Source organism: Crinia signifera, chromosome 19, assembly GCF_055691185.1.
Source record: "Crinia signifera chromosome 19, ASM5569118v1, whole genome shotgun sequence".
In the NCBI taxonomy this organism is placed as follows: domain Eukaryota; kingdom Metazoa; phylum Chordata; class Amphibia; order Anura; family Myobatrachidae; genus Crinia; species Crinia signifera.
Genome location: NC_139226.1, coordinates 30,809,716 through 30,825,777, shown reverse-complemented (window position 1 = coordinate 30,825,777; position 16,062 = coordinate 30,809,716). Strand labels below are relative to the sequence as shown.

Sequence of the window (16,062 nt, the reverse complement as noted above, 5' to 3'; positions counted from 1 at the left end):
AAATTTCTGGGAACAAATGACAATCAACCGTTCCCTCCTAAATGCTGGAAAATGGACGAGAGCAGTCATCTGCATAAATTGGTTTAACCAATTTGTCTGTAGGACCAAATTTTGCATCTAATTCTGGTTGACTCGTCCACCAGACGCTGCCCTGTGAATGCCAGGTCCCCCATCCCCCCCTCCTTCCACTTGCATGCCGTGCTCGTTCACCCGGCATGCGAATGGATGTTTGACATAAACATCTATTCGCAGGCCAGGGGGAAACTCCCACATCTTTCCATGGTCGCCGACCATGGAAAGATGTGGTGAGTGCACGCATATCTAAATTGACTGTAGGTCACTCAGATACGCGTGTACATTCGGTAGGAAGTGGGCTGACAATTGTCATCCGGTGATGTCAGCTGCCCGTTCCCGGCGCCCTCATCACCCGGTGATTACCATGGCAATGCCCAACGTTTTACATGGGAACACCTATGAAATACTGGGCGCTCCAATGGTCGCGCCTATCTGCCGCCGTCTGCTACCTTGGTGCATGAAACCGACAAAAAGTCTGTTCGACGTGGCCGCACTCCCCCGGCGTATGCACATGCTCAGAAATGCTGCTGCGTGTGCGCATATGCCCACCATCGGACCCCTTGCGAACAAAGGAGTCCGAACGAACGGACCAGAATAAGGGCCTTTGTCTGTTTTCCATGTTTAGGAGCAAATGGTCAATTTGCTCCCAAAAATTTCCAACCGGCCAGATTGGAAAGATAATCTTCTAGTGTGTAATGGCCTTAAAATGTCTCATAGATGTATTTACTAACATGTTCCATAGATATATTTACTCCACATACGCGGTAGTATACTCTTAAAGCGCGTGCACGAGGGTCCCAACGTACAGATTTTAAATGTTGGGATGTATGATAATCAAGGATACATACAACCTCTCTGGTTGGTGTTACCGTGTTTCCCCGATAATAAGACACTGTCTTATTTTTTTTTTTCGCTCAAAAAAGACCATAGGTCTTATTTTCGGGGGAGGGCTTATTTTAATAGACCTTTTGAAAAAATAGCCCCCCTGCGCCTTTAAGAAATTCCCCACTGCGCCTTTAAAACATTCAACTGCGCCTTTATGAAATGCCCCACAATTTAATGTGCCGGTATTTTACATTTTCCATGCCCCCACCTGTTTGTTTGTAGTTTAAATGGATATTCGTTGATGGCGCTGTGTGGTGAGCAGCAGCCAGCCAGTCAGCCGCGTGATGTGTGCGGCGCGATGTGCGCGGCGTGACGTCACGCCGCGCCTACCGCAATGCATCCCTGGGAACGGGAGCTGCGGTGCTGCTGGTGAGTGAGCGGAGGGCAGCGGGGGTCAGCGGGGGTCAGCGGGAGTCAGCGGGGGCCGAGCGGAGGGTACACATATGGTGTACATACAATTACATGGGAAAAATGGTAGGGCTTAATTTCAGGGGAGGGCTTATTTTGGACCAGCGTCCAAAATCTGGGGTAGGGCTTATTATCGGGGTAGGTCTAATTATCGGGGAAAGACGGTAGTTGTCCTTCCTATTGCGTCTAGGACTCCACCGTAAAACCAAAATAGGGAAAACACTCATAGTGCAGTATCTTTGAAAACAAAATTTATTTATCACATCCATAAAAATACAGTAGGTAATAGACGCCAATATAAAACGTAAAACATGCTGAGCTGCACAAAGAGTAGACAGTTCCCAACGCGTTTCGTCCCTTGTGACGTATTTAGGACTTCCTCAGGGGTATAATAGTGGGAGACCATGCACTTCCAAGCCTTAAAAAGGCTCTACTAAATCCCTAGGCGTTTTTTAGTGTGAACTGTGATGATTAGCAGCGATCTCGCGGGATTTTGATAGAATGAAAGTAATGTGTCCACAGTCATATCCTGTTCGCGCATCGTATCACCCCATGGCACATGTGCACATTCCCTGCAGGTACCAGTCTCAGAGGGAGCATGCTTGTCGATGGATAGGGGAGTCAACACTAAAAGCTTTTTTCAGATATTCTGTCGGTACTTGGCCCTGGGATAATGGTCGAAGCAGGTCCCATGGGATCCAGTCAATGGTTAGACACTGACTACATATAGACATTAAAACGACAAAGATTTCCAACTCCACCGCGCCTCTAGATCTGCTGCTCGGTTACTGTCACAGGAGCACCACTCCTCAACAACAAAATACAGGTATACAAAGGAAAGGACAGGAACCAAGCGCTGATCTTGTTCTCATTCAATGGGAGTATATTCAGGTGTAACCTCTTCTTGAACCGCCCACAGAATCTGTTTTTTCAACTGTAGCAACCTAATGGACCACACTGACCTTAGTGATAGTCCCTATGAGGAAGGACCCTGCTGTCAGAAACGCGTTGGTGTAATCAGGAGACCAGAACCAGGGAGGACCAACAGTTGTAGAGTAGACATTTCAGCCCATACTCATCCCGGGTGAGGAGAATAATAAGGCTCCAGTTCGTTTACTATTTTAATTCTGTTTGGACATCTTTTATATCTGTGAAAATAAAACTTCTGGAGAAAACTACTATCGTTACTGGTATTCTGATCCGGGGGAACCTGGGCTCTGAAAGAAACCATTACGTGAACATAGGGACCAGTACCCAGGTCAGTACACTAACCTTTGGCCTTTGGAGCGATTGATGACTGAGCAAGAGAGTAAAGAAAACACTATATGCACCTAGGGACCATCACTAAGGTCAGTGTGGTCCATTAGGTTGCTACAGTTGAAAAAACTGATTCTGTGGGCGGTTCAAGAAGAGGTTATACCTGAATATACTCCCATTGAATGAGAACAAGATCAGCGCTTGGTTCCTGTCCTTTCCTTTGTATACAGATAGACATTGTCTAGTTAGAGAGTCAATAGGTTGGGTCCTACAACGGGAATCAGTATTAAATCCCGACAAGGGGGGGACGTGGATCGCCCCCCCTTGCGGGCTCGCTGCACTCGCCATGCAGCAGGCCCGGTGCATCGCTACGCTCGGCACACTAATTTATTCTCCCTCCGAGGGTGTCGTGGACACCCACGGAGGGAGAAAGTGTCGTGATTTCGGCGGTCGGGAGTCCGGCGTCAGGATTTTGAACGCCGGGATCCTGACCGCCGGGATTTACACTGCATCCCCCTATAACGTCAACATGCAATAGCTCTACATGGTAGAAAGGTTGACAGATCATCTGTGTCTAGGGTCGACAGGTACAAAAGTGTGGTGGGACACTAATTGTAGTCACATACGCTGAAACTTATAAAAAGACGGCAATGCAGAACCTATTACATTAAGCCCTTAGTGCCAGGTAGAGTAAGCGGATAAGGTCGTTATGTTGACACTATGAAAGTTCACATGGATATGGTAGACAGGGTCCGAAGGCTGGCACAAGCATTATGCCGACAGTCAAAAAGTTGAAAAACGTTTTTCACAGTTTTTTGTGCCAACTATCCACTAGGGCAGGCTTTCCCAACCACGGTCCTCAAGGCACACCAACAGTGCAGGTTTTGTAGATATCCAGGCTTGAGCACAGGTGACTTAATTAGTATCTGAGTGATTCTGATTAAGGGATGCAGTTAAAATCCCGGCGGTCGGGATCCCGGCGTTCAGAATCCCGACGCCGGAATCCCGACCGCCGAAATGCCGACACATTCTCCCTCCTGGGGTGTCCACGACACCCCTGGAGGGAGAGTAAATTAGTGTGCCGAGCGTAGCGAGGCACCGGGCCCGCTGCGTGGCGAGCGCAGCGAGCCCGCAAGGGGGGGGCGATCCACGTCCCCCCCTTGTCGGCATTTCGGCTGTCGGGATTCCGGCATCGGGATTCTGAACGCCGGGATCCCGACCGCTGGGATTCAATACTGAATCCCTGATTAAACCATCTGTGCTGAAGCCTGGATATCAGTAACACCTGCACTGTTGGTGTGCCTTGAGGACCGTGGTTGGGAAAGCCTGTACTAGGGCATGGAGAGAGAACATAACAGTGTGCCGAGCGCAGCGAGCCATCCGAGGCGACGCTTGCACTGACACGGTGTCCATGTCGACTTACATTGAAAATCTGGACAAAATAACCGTGAAAAACTCACGACACCCTTTTGACTCTCGACCTTCCTATTGTCGACCTTCAGACCCTGTTGATCTTCCGACCATGTCGATTTATTTCCTGTGACACATACTGGGGTGAGCTTACTTCTGAGAGCTCTGTATGTGTTACAGAATCCATTGTGTGGGTCTGTCAGATATTCCCCACATTGATGCAGAGTTTCCATAGAATTGAGCCATATATGGACACGACATCTATGGTGCCGTCTCAGCCCGATACAAGATGTACTCAACATTTTAGGAAATGTGGTTCCTCCTTTGCAAGTGAATATTTTAAATGTCAGCAATCATTAATTTCCTATTGACACGATATGCGTCGATAAGAAAGTGAGGCTCAGTCGGAGTCGCACTGAAGTCTGTTCTGCGGCCAGGTCATGTGATTATTAACCCTGCTCTGCAGCTAAGTGTAAAGGTGCCCATACACTGCTGCGACATCTCGCAGCAGTGTTCGGACACCCGATACCCTGCAAGGCGCCGGGACCTTCCAAGCGGAAGGGACTCATGCGATTCGTTGTGATGGATCACACGTGACCCTGCTTCCCGCCCGCCTCGCTGTCTGGAGGGAGGTCCCAGAACGGGTGGTCGGACGGCCAGCCGGTCCGACCACCTGGTTGGGTCTGATGCACACGGGACCGTGCATCGGACCCGACTGCATGTCAGGGAGAGGCGATTTGGTCCTATTTAACGTAACGATTGGCCGAAATCGGACCAAATTGCCTCGGTGTATGGGCATCTTAAGCCTCCTTAGGTATCCAGTTGATATGTGTATGTTGGGGATCGACATGGGACAAGGTTGACAGGGCATTAGGTCGACACAAAGCATTAGGTCGACACTGTCTAGGTCGACCATCAAAAGGTCGACATGGGGTTTTTCACTATTTTTTGAGCCAACATGTGCCGACAGGCGGTATTTCATGCCCTACCATCCACTAGGGCGTGGTAGGAGAATAAAATAGTGAGGCACTGAGCCTAAAGCATGGCGAGCGAAATGAGCCATGTGAGGGGACGCAGTGCACTTTTTCCTGTGTCCATGTCGACTGTGTCGACATTTGGCTCAAAAATCAGTGGAAAAACCCCATGTCGACCTTTTGACTGTCGACCTAGCCCATGTCGACCTAATGCTTGTATTGACCTAATGACCTGTTGCCCTTGTCCCATGTCGACCTAGACCCATGTCGACCTTTCAGTGTGTCGACCTAGTGGTGTCGACCTAATGACTAGCAAATGATCCATACCCCTATTTTGGCAGTTAATAGGTAGACAACAAAAGGTTGATGTGCAAAAGAGTGACACTGAGCAAATGTCGACATGCTAAAAGTCGACATTGGCAAAAGGCTGACAAACGTTTTTCACTTTTTTTTTTCTAAATTTATTTATACTCTTTTATTACTTTTAACATCCTCATGGTCTCTAACAGGGATGCGAAATCCGCCCCATGCAAGGGTAAGTGTTACACTTATTCAGGGTCCATGTCACCTAGTGTTGACATTGACTACAGAAATGTAAAAAAAACTCATGTTGATCTTAGGCCCCTAACCCCCCTTCCCCCAGTGTGTAGTGGCCGAGTAGCCTGTGGCTTACTCCATGCTAGGAATGGCCATCGATGATCGATGATTTGAAATCATCGATGGTTTATGGCCGATGCCAAATACTTTTGCCATCGATGGGGGAGAACCGGATGGTTTTTCTCTACCCATGGCACAGCAAAACCGATGTTTTGCGATTGTTTTTCTCTTTAAAGTACGAGGACACGGAGCATTGCCCCGCCCCCAAACCCAGCGAAGCGTGCCCCTGTGTTTTGATTGTCTCACAGGCCAATCAGTCGAACAAAATGGATGACCATCGATAGGTAAAAATATTGATGGTCATCCATTGCATAGTTGCACACTATCGATGGCCAGTTGCACTCCTTACATCGATGGCAATGGCAACGATGGCCATCCCTAATCCATGGTGAAATGATCCACAGCAGATCCGGCGCTGACATCAGAGTTCCTTCCTTCCAAGGTCTGGGTACCCCTGTGCTTTCTCCTGACACTCCCAAGAAATGGCGGGGTCCCCAACGCCAGCCGCCTGTCAATCAAGGTGCGTATGGCCAGAGATGAAAAGCCATCGCTGTCTGTCATCGCAGAATGGCCTTGCACATGCGCACTGCACATGTGCGTTCGATTATCGGCATGGCTGCAAATTTGCAGCCCTGAGAACTGGCCTGAATTAGGCCCTTAGTTCCGTGCACGCAATGCCGTACCTGCACCTCTGTACCCACCACATAAGACTTTGGGACGTAATGTCATTTCGCCAGCAGCTGCTGTACAGACACCTGAGAAGGACGAGCCGCTCGGTATTGGAAACAACTGAGCTCTGACTGACAGATCCGCTCCTGTAGCAGCACTTGTTCTGCAGTGATGGATTCTTCTGTCCAGTCTCCGTAAGAGTCATAGTAAAGTATTTATATAAATGACTGATGTGCTGCGGATTGTACACTTACGCTGAGCGCATACCAGGGCGTGCCCAGCCTTATCCTGTCCTCATGTGCAGCCGGCTATACATAGCACGCTCCTGTGCGCTCTCACCTTCCACTGCTGCCATGAATAGGGGGTGAGAGAGAGGCTCCGAGGCCTACGTCTGGCTTCAGATCATTGTACAGTTTGGCCTTTTGTAGTATAATAATAATGTAAAAATAAATAAATGTTGGATTGACGTCTCTGGGGCAGAATTTGCCTACTGAGGGCACTGATACTGGAGAGGCACTGTATGGTAGAATGGGGGTCATTCTGGTTTGCTCGGTAAGCTGCGAGGATGGCAGCTTTCCAAATACCAGAGACACCGCAAGTCCGAGCGCCGCCCGTCTGCCGCTGCCGATTCCGCTCTTTAACATGCGAGGTGATGTGTACCGGTCAAAAACACATCAAACCCCCCCCCCCCCCCCCCACCCCCGCTGTTCATCGAATGATTTCTCCTGCTTCCGCAAATAAAGGTCAGTGGAAACTGATTCCTCGTCCCCGCCACCGTCCCGATGTTTGCGAAGGGCTCTGGGACTATGCAAGTCGCGGAAGCTATTCATAAAGGGGAACTGCACATGTGCGTAATAGACCTTGCTCAGGTGCAGTCCCACTCGCAGGAGTGCGTGTCAATCAGAATGACCGCCAATGTGCCTACTGGGGTACTTGTTTCTTCGCTACATGTAACAAGATGGAATTAAATTGCAAAAAAACATAAGTGCATCTGGTTTTTATACATTGCATTGTATTATTGGCTTCTCCGTGTTTCTTAGCAAAGTCTGTATCTCACTCGGATAAAGCTGGATATTCTGGATATTGTATTCAGTGCTGTAAAATGAAAAGAGGTAAAGTATTAGCCAGTCAGCTCCTAACTGTCATGCTACAAGGCGATGGTTGCAAAATTACAGCTATGAGCTGATTGCCTGGTACTTTATAACTCGTATTTTATCATTTTTTGAAGCTTAATACATCTGGCCCTCAGGGTGTTAGTACTTCAGTGGCGGTGACAGTGCCAGTGACTGGCCTTTAAACAAGACGTTTCCTCTGCAGGTCCCACCCCATTAGAATGTGTGCTCACACAGTCCCTGCCTCTGCTCGCACAGTCCCTGCCTCTGCTCGCACAGTCCCTGCCTCTGCTCTGCTTATACAGTCCCTGACTCGCCTCTACTCTGCTCACACAGGGCCTTATTCTAGTTCACTCTTTCTGACAAAATCCTTCTTAGATGGACAAAACCATGTGCGCTGCAGGGGGGCAGATGTAACATGTGCAGAGAGAATTAGATTTGGGTGAGTTATTTTGTTTCTGTGCAGGGTAAATACTGGCTGCTTCATTTTTACACTGCAATATAGATCTCACTTTGAAGTAAAACCCCACCCAAATCTTGCTCTCTCTGCACAAGTAACATCTGCCCCACCTGCAGTGCACATGGTTTTGTCCATCTAAGAAGGATTTTGTCAGAAAGAGTGAACTAGAATAAGGCCCACATTCTCTGCTCTGCTCGCACAGTCCCTGCCTCTGCTCTGCTCACTCAGGGGTGAATTTATGAAGCTTGGAGAAGTGTTATCTATCCCCATAAAGAACGTTATGAGCAAGGTGATAATGGTTCAGCCAATCAGCTCTTACCTGTCAATTTACATATTGTAGCTGATTGGCTGAACCATTATCACCTTGCTCATAACGTTCTTTATGGGGATAGATAACACTTCTCCAAGCTTCATAAATTCACCCCACAGTCCCTTCTTCTCTGCTCGCACAGTCCCTGCCTCTGCTCTGCTCACACAGGGGTAGATTTATTATAGCGGCGCCTATCGCGCCGCTATAACAGTTCCTGCTTCGCCTCATTAGCGAGGCGAAGCAGGAGGGGACACCGACAAGATCTACTAAGATCTTGCCGCCGGAGTGGGGGAGCGCTAACTCCCCCCTCCGGCGATGTCCCCTCGAAGCTGACAGCACGTCAGTTAACACTGACGCGCTGTCTGCTTCTCCCCGGCCGGCTGGACTGCGCATGCGCGGGATCTCGCTACTCACGCGAGATCCCAGCGCAGCTCAGAGCCAGCAGCAGGGACAGCGCTGTCCCTGCTGTAGACATAGGGCATCGCCGCCTGCAGCTGTCGAAGTCGATAGCTGCAGGCGGCGGAACGGTCAGCGATGCTGACCGTTCATAAATTAGATATGCAGTATGCGCCCTGTACTAAAACTAGTACATGCGCTATGACGCCGTCCCCCCACCGCCGCCGTTACTGCACCGTGTGATAGATCAGGGGAAGCACTATCCCCTGCCATAAGGCACGGGGATAGCGCATATACCCCTGATCGTCAGATCATAAATCTACCCCACAGTCCCTTCTTCTCTGCTCGCACAGTCCCTCCTTCGTGTTCAATAGTCAATATTTTGACTGTAAGGAGCCCAGCTGGTAACAGGTGGAAGACCAGGTATTGGGGTATTTATACCTAATTCCTGATCGTATCTCTTTCCTCTTGGATGCTTGTCTGTGGTTCCTGACGTGGGCAGATAGAATATGAATGTCCTCTGTAACAGAACGGTGGAAGATTGAGTTAGTATTTGGCCACTTTCCACAGTTACTAAATCTCCCACCCAGGGGATCTCACGCAAACTGGAAAAGTGTCAGAGACGGAATTAATCTCCAGCAGAACAGTTAAAACCACTTCTATCTATACTTTTCTGAACTTTCCGTGATAGTCTGCCAGCGTGCCTGCTGCCTTTCATTTTCCCTATTCCCCCTTCATCACACTATAATATCAGTATGGTTGTTATATTTATATAAGAAACAATGGTGCAAGTAATGGAACAGGCAAAAACTTGCCGCAGTTCCTGCAATAAATTATAATTATGTAGCGTTGGAGCTCTAGCTAGCTTCAAAGTGTGATATCATTTTCAGAACATACTTATATCTATGATGTCTATGTACTTTCATGTAGGAAAACTCCTGCCCAGAAGGAAACACAGACATAGACAGAAATGTTGTGGACCCCATAGCAACATTATGAAGTTAGCCCCTGTCCAATGCTTCTAGAGAAGGCCTGGCCAACCTAGCAATGGCCATCGACCTTCGATGATTCAAAATCTATGGTTTATGGCAGATGTCGAGTACTTTTTCCACCAATGGGGGAACCTCTGGGCCCCATAGGAACTGCACCCCCTGCACCTATGGTAGCTACTCCCTGGGTTTAATACATGTAACTGTGACAGTGAAGGTGGCCCCTCTCAGCTCTGGGTCCCATAGCAGCTGCACCCCCTGCACCTATGGTAGTTACACCCCTGTATATAACACATGTAACTGTGACAGGGAAGGTGGCCCCTCTCAGCTCTGGGTCCCATAGCAGCTGCACCCCCTGCACCTATGGTAGCTACACCCCTGTATATAACACATGTATCTGTGACAGGGAAGGTGGCCCCTCTAAGCTCTGGATCCCCCATAGCAGCTGCACTCCCTGCACCTATGGTAGCTACACCCTGTGTATAATACATGTAACTGTGACAGGGAAGGTGGCCCCTATCAGCTCTGGGCCCTATAGCAGCTGCACTCCCTGCACCTATGGTAGCTACATCCCTGTATATAACACATTTAACCGTGACAGGAAAGGTAAGCCCCTCTCAGCTCTGGGCCCCATAGCAGCAGCACTCCCTGCACCTATGGTAGCAACACCCCTGTATATAACACATGTAACTGTGACAGGGAAGGTGGCCCCTCTCAGCTCTGGGCCCCATAGCAGCTGCACCCCCTGCACCTATGGTAGCTACATCCCTGTATATAACACATTTAACCGTGACAGGAAAGGTGAGCCCCTCTCAGCTCTGGGCCCCATAGCAGCAGCACTCCCTGCACCTATGGTAGCAACACCCCTGTATATAACACATGTAACTGTGACAGGGAAGGTGGCCCCTCTCAGCTCTGGGCCCCATAGCAGACGCACCCCTGCACCTATGGGAGCTACACCCCTGTATATAACACATGTAACTGTGACAGGAAAGGTGGCCCCTCACAGTTCTGGTCCCCATAGCAACTGCACTCCCTGCACCTACGGTAGTTACACCCCTGTATATAACACATGTAACTGTGACAGGGAAGGTGGCCCCTCTCAGCTCTGGGCCCCATAGCAACAGCACTCCCTGCACCTATGGTAGCTACATCCCTGTATATAACACATGTAACTGTGACAGGGAAGGTGGCCCCTCTCAGCTCTAAAAGTAGGCAACCCTGCACTAGCCAGCTGCCTAAAGGTAGAGACGGCCCTGCATTGACTTCAGTCATAATATTCATAGGCAAACAAAGGGGGTTCCGGTTGCCCAGAAACCCCCTTTTCTTGTCAAGTGTCTCAAATTATAACAATAGTAATGGTATAGAATATAATTACTAGAGCTGCCACCACATCATGCTGTGTAAGGACCAGAGAGTAGCTACCAGGAAGAAGAGACAGGAGCCTTACCATGAGGTGGGAGAATATGTGCTTAGAAAGTGCAGTACTGGTTTTATTATGTTTGTGTATTTATTATGTTTAACCTATTCCATCCTGACCACCTGACCACATCTCTTATATATTTAGCCAGATCTGTCGATCAACCCCTGTGTATAACGTTCCTGTGTAGAACAGTTTCATGTGTATAACGTTCCACCCCCTTGACATCACCTCCCCCCGCCCAGCCAGGGCTACAGTACACGCCCAACATCCACCATTACTCCACAGCCACCATCCACCATTACTCCTGCACATCCCTACCCTCTGCCAGGACCCCCGTGACCCCCCTCCCGTGAATCGCGGGACCCCCGCGACCCTCCCGCGAATCGCGGGACCCCAGCGACCCCCCTCCCGCGATTCGTGGGACCCCGCGCCCCCCCCCCCGCGATTCGTGGGACCCCCGCTTTCCCCCCTCCCGCGAATCGCGGGACCCTCGCGACCCCCCCTCCCGCGATTCGCGGGAACCCCGCGACCCTCCCGCGAATCGCGGGACCCCAGCGACCCCTCCCTCCCGCGAGCCCCCTCCCGCGATTCGCGGGACCCCTGCATCCTCCCCTCCCGCGATTCGCAGGACCCCCGCGACCCCCCCTCCCGGCATTAAAAGGGCCCCCCGCGACCCCCCCTCCCGCGATTCACGGCACCCCCCAACTGCGATTTGCGACCCCCCCTCCCGCAATTCGCGCCGCCCTCTCCCGCGATTCACGGAACCCCCCCGTAGCGCCCCCCTCCCGCGATTTGCAGGCCCCCTCGGCACCTCTCGCGATTTGCGACCGCCCCGTAATTCACACATTCGGGGACCCCCCCTCCCGCGATTCATGCCCCCCTCACGCAATTAACGGCACCCCCCACACCCCCCTTCCTGCGATTCGCAGCCCCCCCACGACCCCCCCTCCCGCGATTCATGCCCCCTCCCGCGATTCACGGACCCCCGCACCACCCCCCTGCGCCCCCCCTCCCTTGATTCACGCCCCCCTAATGCAATTCACGGCAACCCCCCCCCCCCCAGCCTCCTGCTCTCATGCACCCTAACTCCCACCCAGTAGGAGGAGACACTGACTCAGGGCCACCGTCCGGTACTCCGGTGCTGCCACGCTGGACCCTCACCCACTGCCAGAAGCTGCAATACAGGGCATCTTTCATACAATTCTAACCATATTTCTCACAATACAAATGATCACAAATTAAGGGGCGTAGCCCCTTACGCCGGTGTGAAGAGCGCCCGTAGGGCGTGATGAATCACCTAGTCAGGGCCGGTGCTAGGGGGTTCGGCGCCCTCCTGCAAACTATAAATTTGCACCCACCCAAACTTTACAAAGGGAGGGGTGTGGCCACACAATAATGCTCCCACTCCAAATTACACTACACAGTAGCACAATCTTATTCAGGTGCCGTAACTAGCCATTTTGGTGGCATGTGTGAAAAAACAGGCACAGTGCGCGCTGAAGGCGCGTGCAAAATTGTAGAAGCGTGGCTTCATGGGGAATTGGCGTGGTCACATAAAAGTACCAATAACACCATAATCCCCATAACACATTATGCTTCACACCTCAAAGCCCATAACACATTATAGAAACCACACACAGTAATGCACATTATTCGTAATGCCACACATCATGATGCCCCTTGCACAGTATGCAGAACACCATAATGCCCATTACACATTATGCCACACACTGTAATTCCCCTTACATAATAGAATGCAAAAACAATATGTAAACGGGCTGACCACAGCGCAGGGATAATATATTCAAAAAATCTGTAGGATTTGTAGGGAAACAATTTCTCCAAAATGAAGCCACGTGATTTCCGTTATCTTTAAAAATTTAGTCACTTTATTTTAAAAAAAATGGATCAAACCATCAGACCAATCCAATAAAAATATATAAAAAATCCACAAAACATCAAACACATGAAAAAAACATCGAAAAAAATTCTTTGTAAGGAGAAAATTTTACAGCTCACCGGACCTCTTGGGGGATGTGATTTTTCACCTTTTAAATCCACTGATCTTAAGCAGGATTTTCACACACTGGTACTCTTCCCTTAGGCGCCACACTGCCACTGTGGTTAGCCTTTGGGTTTTCCCTGTGCTAATTTGGTTTTCTTGGTGGTAAGGGAAAACAGAAGAGACCCTGGAGCTAGGTGCACGGATCGCTGATAACAGGTGTGCTCCCTCCTGTCAGAATCTGCCTGCGCTCGCAGTCTGGCAGGGTCGTGGCAAAGATGTTTATATGTCACGATGCTCCACTGTTGGTATGTGGTCTCTCCCCAGCTAATGATTTTACTAAGCCGCCCGAGGTTGCAAACGTCTCCCTCGGCACTCCTCCCCTGTGTCTGGTGGCTGTCTCCTCTCAGAACTCCGGTCTCCAGCTGCTCACCAACGCGTTTCTACCGTAATCGGTCTTTCTCAAACATTGAGAAAGACCGATTACGGTAGAAACGCGTTGGTGAGCAGCTGGAGACCGGAGTTCTGAGAGGAGACAGCCACCAGACACAGGGGAGGAGTGCCGAGGGAGACGTTTGCAACCTCGGGCGGCTTAGCAAAATCATTAGCCGGGGAGAGACCACATACCAACAGTGGAGCATCGTGACATACAAAACATCTTTGCCACGATCCTGCCAGACTGCGAGCGCAGGCAGATTCTGACAGGAGGGAGCACACCTGTTATCAGCGATCCGTGCACCTAGCTCCAGGGTCTCTTCTGTTTTCCCTTACCACCAGGAAAACCAAATTAGCACAGGGAAAACCCAAAGGCTAACCACAGTGGCAGTGTGGCGCCTAAGGGAAGAGTACCAGTGTGGGAAAATCCTGCTTAAGATCAGTGGATTTAAAAGGTGAAAAATCACATCCCCCAAGAGGTCCGGTGAGCTGTAAAATTTTCTCCTTACAAAGAATTTTTTTCGATGTTTTTTTCATGTGTTTGATGTTTTGTGGATTTTTTATATATTTTTATTGGATTGGTCTGATGGTTTGATCCATTTTTTTTAAAATAAAGTGACTAAATTTTTAAAGATAACGGAAATCACGTGGCTTCATTTTGGAGAAATTGTTTCCCTACAAATCCTACAGATTTTTTGAATATATTATCCCTGCGCTGTGGTCAGCCCGTTTACATATTGTTTTTGCATTCTATTTTAAAGGGGATTGGGATTGAGCCTTTCCAATTTGGGTTAAACAGCAGCAAGGAGGGAAGCGCTTGAGACTGTTTGGATTACCCTTTCCCCTTACATAATATGCCATGCACTATAATGCCCATATGACATTGACACACATTATGCTACACATAATGCCCCGAGTACTCCTGCATATGCCCACATTTGTAGCGTTGCTTATTCATAACACCCACACCAGTTGCGAAAAGTAGTTGCTCTGCTTACAAGTAGTGCCCACATCAGTTGCCGACAGTAGTAGCGCTGCGTAACCATATACCCACTCCAGATGCTGACAGTAGTACCTCTGCTTATACATAACGCCCACACCAGTTGCCAAAAGTAGTTGCTCTGCTTATACACATGCCCACGCCAGTTGCCTGAAAGTAGTACCTCTGCTTATACGTAGTGCCCACACCAGTTGCCGACAGTAGTAGCACTGTGTAACCATATGCCCACACCAGTTGCCGACATTAGTAGCGCTGCCTGTACACATGCCTACACCAGTTGCCGACATTAGTACCGCTGCCTCTACACGTGCCCACACCAGTTTCCGACATTAGTAGTGCTGCCTCTACACATGCCCACACCAGTTGCCGACATTAGTAGTGCTGCCTCTACACGTGCCCACACCAGTTGCCGACAGTAGTACCGATGCCTAGACACATGCCCACACCAGTTGCCGACATTAGTAGCGCTGCATATAGACGTGCCCACACCAGTTGCTGACATTAGCAGCGCTGCCTATACACGTGCCCACACCAGTTGCCGACATTAGTAGTGCTGCCTATACACGTGCCCACACTAGTTGCCGATGTTAGTAACGCTGCCTATACACATGCCCACATCAGCTGCCGACATTAGCAGCGTTGCCTATATGCATGCCCACACCAGTTGCCGACATTAGCAGCGCTGCCTATATACGTGCCCACACCAGTCGCCGACATTAGTAGCGCTGCCTACACATGTGCCCACACCAGTTGCCGACATTAGTAGTGCTGCCTACAAACGTGCCCACACCAGTTGCTGAAATTAGTAGTGCTGCATACACATGTGCCCACACCAGTTGCCGACATTAGCAGAGCTACCTATATACGTGTCCACACCAGTTGCCGACATTAGTAGCGCTGCCTACACATGTGCCCACACCAGTTGCCGACATTAGTAGTGCTGCCTACACATGTGCCCACACCAGTTGCTGACATTCGTAGTGCTGCCTACACACGTGCCCACACCAGTTACCGACATTAGTACACTCACACTTTACAATGGTGGCACTGGCAGCTCATCCTCTCCTGTTTCCTGGTGTCTTCAGTCAGCCTTGCTCCCTTGTAGCTCCGCCCCTTCTGCCCCGTGTAGCCACGCCCCCTCCGCCAGTGTAGCTCCGCTCCCTTTCGGACCCTGCCGATGACCAGCTGATAATGAGCAAGGAGGGATCTCTGTGCCTCCGGCGCTGCTGCCTGTGATGAAGTGTGACAGGCGCAGCAGCAGCCGGCAGGCACGGAGGACAGCAGAGGATGTACAGCAGGGACAGCGCCTCTCCTGCACGGCGCCTACCTGCTTTGCATCCTCTGCTGAGTGGGTAGCGCCGGCCCTGCACCTAGTATTATATAAATGTGTGATACAGCCGATACTATAGACATCTATAGTGCTAGATATTAATACCAGAGTTCAGTGTATAAAAGCATACCTCCCAACTGTCACGATTTTGGAGGGACAGTCCCGATTTTCGGGTCCTGTCCCGCTGTCCCACCCGCGGCAGGCATTGTCCCAGATGCAGTTTACCCAGATGCACTTTTCCTTCCACAAACAAAATCAGAAACAGAACTT

At 50.1% G+C, this 16,062-nt stretch overlaps 1 protein-coding gene across 5 annotated transcripts in view; it reads left to right on the top strand.

Moving 5' to 3' along the window:
- Window positions 1–16,062, top strand: part of LOC146042320 (protein kinase C and casein kinase substrate in neurons protein 1-like) — a 60,117-nt gene that overhangs the window by 13,263 nt on the left and 30,792 nt on the right. Inside the window, exon 1 of one of the 5 annotated variants that reach the window (XM_083162294.1) lies at window positions 6,474–6,529. The exons of the other annotated variants lie outside the window; for them this stretch is intronic. The gene's annotated coding sequence lies outside the window, so the exon portion shown is untranslated. Of the gene's footprint in view, window positions 1–6,473; window positions 6,530–16,062 lie in introns of those variants that run through there. 5 annotated transcript variants of the gene reach the window in all.